We start from the raw sequence: 8,471 nt of genomic DNA on the forward strand, positions 1-8,471 counted from the left end.
CGAAACGTTGGATCGTCTCCGGTCGCCTCCGTCAACGCGACCTGGTACGGATCCCACACTGATGGGCAACACTCACGTATGGGTCGAACGAACGGGTGTTTTGTAAGCCACCTCCTCCTTTGTTGATGGACTACATTTGCTACGCATTCTCCCAATAAATCGCAACCTGGTACCCGCCTTACCACCAATTACTTTTTTTGTTTTTTTTTTTTTTTTTTTTTTTTTTATATGATGATCATCCCACTCCCAATCACTCCGCACGCATACTCCCAGATATTTTACAGACGTAACTGCTACCAGTGTTTGTCCCGCTATCATCATATAATCAATCATACAATAAAGGGTCCTTCTTTCTTATATTATTCGCAATACATTACATTTGTCTATGTTAAGGGACAGTTGCCACTCCCTGCACCACGTGCCTATCCGCTGCAGATCGTCCTGCATTTTTCGCTGCAACTTCTCTGTATACTACAGCATCATCCGCGAAAAGACGCATGCAACGTCCGACACTATCTACTAGGTGTGTGAAGAGCAATGGGTCCCATAACACTCCCCTGTGGCACGCCAGAGGTTACTTTAACGTCTGTAGACGTCTCTCCATTGATAACAACATGCTGTGTTCTGTTTGCTACAATCTCTTCAGTCCAGCCACACAGTTGGTCCGACATTCTGCAGACTCTCTTACATTGTTTATCAGGCGACAGTGCGGAACTGTATCGAACGCCCTCCTTCCGGATGTCAACCAAAATGGCATCTACCTGGGAGCCTGTATCTAATATTTTCTGGGTCCCATGAACAAATAAAGCGCGTTGGGTCTCACACGATCGCTGTTTCCGGAATCCGTGTTGATTCCTACATAGTAGACACTGGGTTTCCAAAAAACGACATGCTACTACTCGAGCATAAAACATGTTCTCAAATTCTACAACCGACCGACGTCACAGATATAGGGCCTATAGTTTTGCGCATCTGCTCGACGACCCTTCTTCAAGCCCGGGACTACCTGTGCTCTTTTCCAATCATTTGGAACCCTCCGTTCCTCTAGAGACTTGCGGTACACGGCTGTTAGGAGGTTCTGTCGCGTACTCTGTGTAGAATCGAATTGGTATCCCGTCAGGTCCAGTGGACTTTCCTCTGTTGAGTGATTCCAGTTGCTTTTCTATTCCTCCTTGGACACTTATTTCGATGTCAGCCACTTTTTCGTTTGTGCGAGAAGGAACTGCAGTGCGGTCGTCCTCCGTGAAACAGCTTTGGAAACAGGTGTTTAGTATTTCACAGCTTTTTACGCGTGTCATCCTCTGTTTCAATGCCATCATCATCCCGGAGTGTCTGGATATGCCGTTTCGAGCCGCTTACTACTGATTCAACGTACGACCACAACGTCCCAGGATTTGATTTGATTTGATTTGATTTCCTGTCACGTCGGTACATGGAATTTTACTTTCGCATTCACCGGACGCTTCACGCATAGCCCTCCTTACGCTAACTTTGGACATCGTTTAGCGTCTGTTTGTCTGAGAGGTTTTGGCTGCGTTTCAACTTTGAGTGAGGCTCTCTTTGCTTTCGCTATAGTTTCCTAAACTTTGGTTGTTGTACCGCGGTGGGTTTTTCCCATCCCTCACAGTTTTACTCGGCACGTACCTGTCTAAGACGCATTTTACGATTGCCTTGCACTTTCTCCATACACACTCAACATTGTCGGTGTCGGAGCAGACATTTGCGTTTTCATCTGTCTGGTAGTCTCAAATCTGCCTTCTATTACTCTTGCTAAACAGATAAACCTTCCTCCCTTTTTTTTTTTTTTTTTTTGTATATTCCTATTAACGTCCATATTCAGCGATGCTGCAACGGCCTCTTGATCACTGGGTCCCTGTTCTGCACATACAGAGTCGACAAGTTCGGGGTCTGTTTGTCATCGGTAGGTCCACGATGTTATCTCCACGAGTCGGTTCTCTCTCTGTTTAATTGCTCGCGGTAATTTTCGTTCGGATAGTGCACTCAGTATAATGTCACTCGATGCTCTGTCCCTACCACCCGTCCTGAACATCTGGCACATTGAAATCTCCACCTAAGACTGTAACACGCTGGGGAAAGGAAAATGTATGTCCACATTTTCTCTCACGTGTTCGGCCACTAATGCTGCTGCGTCGCGAGGTCGGTAAAAGGAGCCAATTATTAACCTAGCTCGGCTGTTGAGTGTACCCTCCACCCACAATAGTTCACAGGAACCGTCCACCACTTCTACTTCACTACACAGGATAAACTACTACTACTAACAGCGACGAACCACTCCACCACCGGTTGCATGCACGCTATCCTTTCTAAAGCACCGTCTGTACCTATAACGATTGCAGCTTCGGTGCTTTCTATCAGCGCTTGACGTTCCGGTACTTCGACAGTTGACAATTACAATACCGATTGCCGCTTGGTCCCCGCATGTCCTGACCTTGCCCCGCGCCCGTTGAGGCTGTTGCCCTTTCCGTACTTGCCCAAGGGCCATCCAACCTAAACAGAACCGCCCAGCCCACGCCACACAACCCCTGCTACCCGTGTAGCCGCTTGTTGCGTATAGTGGACTCCACCTAAGACTATAACATGCCCTAAGGCATTCGCGGTGTACACCACCCTAAGGTGAGGTTAGGTTAGGTGGACGTGGGTTAGGTTAAGGGTTACAGTTAGGTTAGGCGTCAAAGTTAGGTTAAGCGTTCGGACGTGAGGCGTCAGGTGGCCGCACCTACCTTACGGCCGGACATCTTAGGTTAGAGGTTAGGTTAGGTTAAGGCGCCGAGAGGTCCGCGGTCAGGTTACGTTCACCTTCGGGCGCCACACGTAGGTTTCAAAGGTGTGTCGGTCGGTCGTCGGCAAGCCGCAAAAACTACAGACGACGTCGACCAAACCGCCGCAAGACCGAGCAGGAGGCAGATATACCGGCCGGCCGGCCGGCCCCACACACACACAACACAACACAAAATTAAAAACACCACCCACCGGCCAAACGGCACAAAAAACAAAAAAAACAAAAAACCACAAACCCGAGCACCACGTCGACCAGAGGCAACCCGCCGCTCACGCGACATGGCTGGCAACTAAGGGGCAAACTGCAACGGCGCTTTCCGCACCGGGCCGGATGCACGTACGACAACACCGCTACCCGTACGCAGGCCTCCCATTGCACACAGCCGCTCTGTGTTTGAACATCATCAATGGCGCGCCCGCGCCTCGTCGCGGTCGCAGCCATAACGCCGCCACTTTTGCACCAACACATTCACGCACGGCAAAACAGCTCGCCGACACAGCACAGCCGACAAACAAAAACAACCCGCGAGACGGGGGCGACAACGACAACGACAACGACAACGACAACGACAACGACAACGACAACGACAACAGCAAACAACTCGCACCAAGCGTCCAACAGGTAACAAACGGACAAGCACAGCCACTGCTAACGGCCACGACGCCCCAGCGGCACACTGCTCCTTTCCCGCCACACTCGATTCACAACGCACGCACGCGACCCCGTCAACGACACCGACACGACACACGACGGGCTCCCTTCCCGCAACCTACACCTTTCCGCCACTACGCACAGCTCCACCCGACGCGCCCGTCGCAACGACACTACTGCACGCACTATCCACCCGCCTCCTCCTCTCCCCCCCCCCCTTCCCGTACACAACAACACGGCCAAAAACAACACTCACGACCCAAACATAATAACGACATGGCACGTGCATCGGCGCACACCCCAACCAGTCACCGTCGACAACCACACGCAAGGCACGAAACCGGCGTCCTTCCACGTTGCCATCAAAGCTGCACAAACAACCACAGGAGGAACCACCAACAACGGGCCGGCCCGCCGGCCCGCCCCAATATTCTCCCACCCTCACCTCACGCCGCAACCACCAAACGCACATTCCCGCTCGCTACCACACACCTCTCGGCGGCCGCTTCGCAAAAACATGACGTGACGTGACGTGACGTGACATCATCACATCACGGGCTACGCACGCACACCGACCCACTTTCCTGCCCTTCGCCCTCTTCTTTCCGACGCCTGCCTTCGGCCGAGCACACGTACGTGGCACAACGCCCAACACAGTCACACACAGTCGACAGGCGCACGCCCAGGCACGCAACGACGCAGCGCAGCAAAGGCGCCCGCAACACATACCTCCTCTCTCTTCTCGCCGCCGACCGCCCGCCAGCCAGCCAGCCAGCCACTCGCAATGTGCACTGCCAACCAGCCACACGTCCACCGCGCCGCCTCCGACCACCCGCCAGGGGGGCGCTCACGTCCGCGACAACAGCGCGGCCCGCCGCCGGGCGGGCCCAGCCGAACCCAGCCCAGCCGGCGCGCGCTGCTCTGCACTCGGCGCGCCACACATCCTGCTGCAGACCGGGCTCGTCTCTCTGTACGCGTCTGCCCGCATCTCGTCTTCCTGCGCATCAACACAACGAGGCCGCGTGAGCAAACCCCCCCGTCACAACGCCACATCACACACTGCCTTGTCTACCGCCTAAATGCACTCACCAGCCATCCGCTTCGTCTTCGTCTTGTTTACTCGTTGTTGTTGCAGCGGCGCACACAGCCCCGGCCGGCCGCATCCGAGGGTGGCCCGCCGCCAGCGTCTCCTCCTTGGGCACAGGTGCGGTGCGGTGCCGTGCCGTGCCGTGGCCGCCCATCCATCCAACCGCACGCATTTTGCTGGCCGCCTCTGCTGCAGAAGAAGACAAAAAAAAAAACGAAACGTACAAACATACACGCACCCACAGCGTGGCCACACACGGACGGGACCGACAGGCTCCAAGGCGACCAAAGGATAAAAACAAAATAAAACACTAAAAGACGCAAGCAAGCACCAAGCAAGCTGTCGCCTCGCGCCTCTGTCCTTCCGCCCCCGCCATTCTCTCCCACCACATGCCCACAAACACCACCGCCTCCCCCTCCCCGCACCTCCACATTCGCCCCCTCCATTTTGTTCCTTTCTCGTTCTTCCCTTCTGTGTGTCTGCGTGCGTGCGCGGGCGGCGCCTCTCAACATCCGCCGGCCGTCCGTCCCGTTTTCGCCGTACCACACACGCCACCGCCTCGCCTCCTCCCCGTCCACCACCGCCGCCCCTGTCCGCCCCGCACAACACCATACACCGCTGCTTGTCCTGGCCGTTGCCACCAAAGGCGCCAGCCGCAAACCGCGCCAACGCCGCAGCGCGCGTGCCTCCTTCCTTCTTGCTTCCTTCTCCGTGCCGACGCGGCCTCTATTCCCGCACCCATTCGGCCGACGACACAGCCGTTGGGCTCCGCACTGCGCGTACCGGCGTTACGCACGCACACCCACCCCCCTCGCGAACGCACGACTCATTCATTGTCTTTGTTGTTTCTCCTCTTTCTTAACGTCTTTGTTTGTTGTTTGTTTTCTTTTTTTTTTTCGTTTTTCCCCACCGCCACATGTGACACAATGCCTCCCTCCACCTTTCGTTCGTGGTTGCTTGCTTTGTTTCTCTTTCTCATTGGTACACGTCCGACGCGCTCCATTTCCACCACACCACGGCCATCGGCCTCCTCAACGGGCAGGCGCAGTGTGCCATTCTCCGGCGCACAAGCACACCGCGCGGTACTGGCGCGGCTCGCCACGCCACGCCACGCCACGCCACGCCACGCCACCGGTGCGCAGCAGCACATGTGATGTCTCGCAACACGACACGCGGTGCGCACACCCCGACCACGCGGCTCTAAAGGCATGGCACCGGCGACATGCGCCGCCCCAGCCACGCATCCGTCGTCTCAAGTTGTTCACTGCCAGCCGCGTCTGAGGCTACAACCGCACCACCACATCAACGGTCCCCCTCCCGGCAACACATTTGTTGCACAAACAAACACAACCGCCGAGCGCAGCGCGAACCACCCACACGCGCCCTCCGCGTCTCCTTTCTCTCCTTTCGCCCCCTCCCATCTCCCGAATATGCCAGCAGCGCAGCGTTACGCGTGCCCCTCACCCGTCCACACTACCGCGAAACGAGCACGCCTTCCGGGCCACATGCAAGGGCACGCCCACCACCAAATACTGCCGTATTCACGGACGCAGTTCGCAACACGCAACGCACTCTCCACCTACCTTCTTTCTCTCGTCCCTTCTCTTTAAAAACAAAACAAACACACAAACCAACCAACCACGGCTAACACACTTTTTCGCGACACCTTTGACTGCGTTATCTTGACCGTGACGGCAGCTATCGACCATCCATTCCCCACTACACACACACACACACACATCATTCGCTACACCGCACACGAAACGGCAAAGGGCAAGGCACTCTCTCATAGATTCTTCCTCCGAGCCATATCGGGCGAACGTTGCATCCGGGAAGGCAATGCAATTCAGCCGTCACTTGCAGCCGCGCCGTAAACGCATTTCAGTGCGGCTGCAATGCACGGGAACGTTCCGTTGCTCTAGACGGCGCCTCTCCGTTTTTCCCCTGTTTCGTTTTCCGGTGATTGCTTCCCCTTCTTCTCTTTCTTCGTTTCGTTTTATTATTTTCGTTCCCCTCCTCCACCATTGTTTCCGTCCCCACAGTTTTTTTTTGCTCATTCCACACGTTCTGCCCAGACAAGACATGACATTCGACCGATCACAGCCAGCCTTTCGTCGCCGTTCGCAGCGCCGACGGTGCCACAGTGAGACGGGTGTTCGGACCGACACGTTGCCGTGATGCCGATAGACAGCTACTCAGAGCCGCCGGATCGGATCACATCACCGACAAACCGGCCATTTCACCGGGGGACACACAGACAACCGCGTGTACGCCCATAACAACAAACAACGACCGTCGTCGTCTACCGTCACTGAACCGAACACACGTGCACCTTGAATGACGACACCGGCGTGCGTGCGTGCGCACAACAATCAATCATTCAATCAACTGCAGAAACGGCTATCAAAATCAAGGGCCAAATAAATGGGTACACCACCGTGCGTGTCGCCTACCCCACCCGCCCGTACAATTCTTGCGTCTTCCTAATGACTAGTAAAGACACGTCCATTTGTTTTAAAACGTCACCAACACACCTCCACGCCGTACAGCAAAGGGAATAGTAGACGGCAACACAACATTTCACCCTCGCCATCATGTATGTATGTATGTATGTATGTATGTATGTATGTATGATGTGACAAACAAACAAACCCGCAGACGGCCCTAACGGTGACATCCAACAATCGCGAGGGGTTTCAATTGCAGTCACGTGACTAACCGGGCAGACAGAGACAAAGAAAGGAAAGGAAAGGAAATCAGCGACACAGACAACACCTCCTGTCTATGTGTCGACAAACAAACAACCAACCAACCACGCCAAGACTCGCGAGCACGCATAACCACATTCGAGACCACCACCACCACCACCACCACCACCACCAGCTGCTTCGCAACCAACCAAACCGGGTAGCTAGCTATGCGCCGCCTCACACAAACAACAATTCCGCTCTTCCCGCAAAGGCAATTTGGTGGCCCTGAAAAGGGCCGTTTTTTGCCGCTCTCGCAACGGAGGGGAGCTCCCTAGAGCCTTAACCCCCTCACTTGGAGCTCGTGTACTTGGTCACCGCCTTCGTGCCCTCGCTCACGGCGTGCTTGGCCAGCTCGCCAGGCAGCAAGAGCCGCACAGCCGTCTGGATCTCGCGGGACGTGATGGTCGAGCGCTTGTTGTAGTGCGCCAGGCGAGACGCCTCGGCCGCAATGCGCTCGAAAATGTCGTTCACGAAGCTGTTCATGATGCTCATCGCCTTCGACGAGATGCCCGTGTCGGGGTGCACCTGCTTCAGCACCTTGTAGATGTAGATGGCATAGCTCTCCTTCCTCTTGCGCTTCTTCTTCTTGTCGCCCTTCGAAATGTTCTTCTGCGCCTTGCCAGCCTTCTTGGCGGCCTTCCCGCTAGTCTTGGGCGGCATCTCGAACGTACAACAGCAAGCAGCAAGCGCTCCCCTCTAGTCAGCGTCTCCCCACACAGTGGCACCCGCCGACATGAAATGGCTGGGTCTACACCCATGATGTGCTTGAAGAGCCAGCGCCCTTGAAGACGCTCTGTCTTTCGAAATGTTCCTTGATGGTGCGAATTCGGGGGTTATACGGTATTGGCTAGGGGTCGGTTTTCCCCTGGGTAGATGATGTTAGTGGAGGCGGTGGCAATGACGATGTAACTTTATGATTGTATGTGAAAGCATATGACTATCGCCTGAATTGGCGATGGATGGTGGTGATTGGTGCTCTCTGGTCAGGGGTATCATCCCTTCCCAGAGAGTTGATGAGTTGGTGTGGTGATGCGTTGGATGATTCGTAGAATTTTAATGATTTTTGTTTAATGAGATGATAGAATGAGGGCTGTCCTAACATTGCTCTGATCTCCTCATTGCTCGAGGACCATGGAGCGTCTGCAACGATTCGGAAGACTTTGTTTTGGATGATTTCCAACTG

This window comes from Schistocerca nitens, unplaced genomic scaffold (genome assembly GCF_023898315.1).
Source record: "Schistocerca nitens isolate TAMUIC-IGC-003100 unplaced genomic scaffold, iqSchNite1.1 HiC_scaffold_513, whole genome shotgun sequence".
Lineage (NCBI taxonomy): Eukaryota > Metazoa > Arthropoda > Insecta > Orthoptera > Acrididae > Schistocerca > Schistocerca nitens.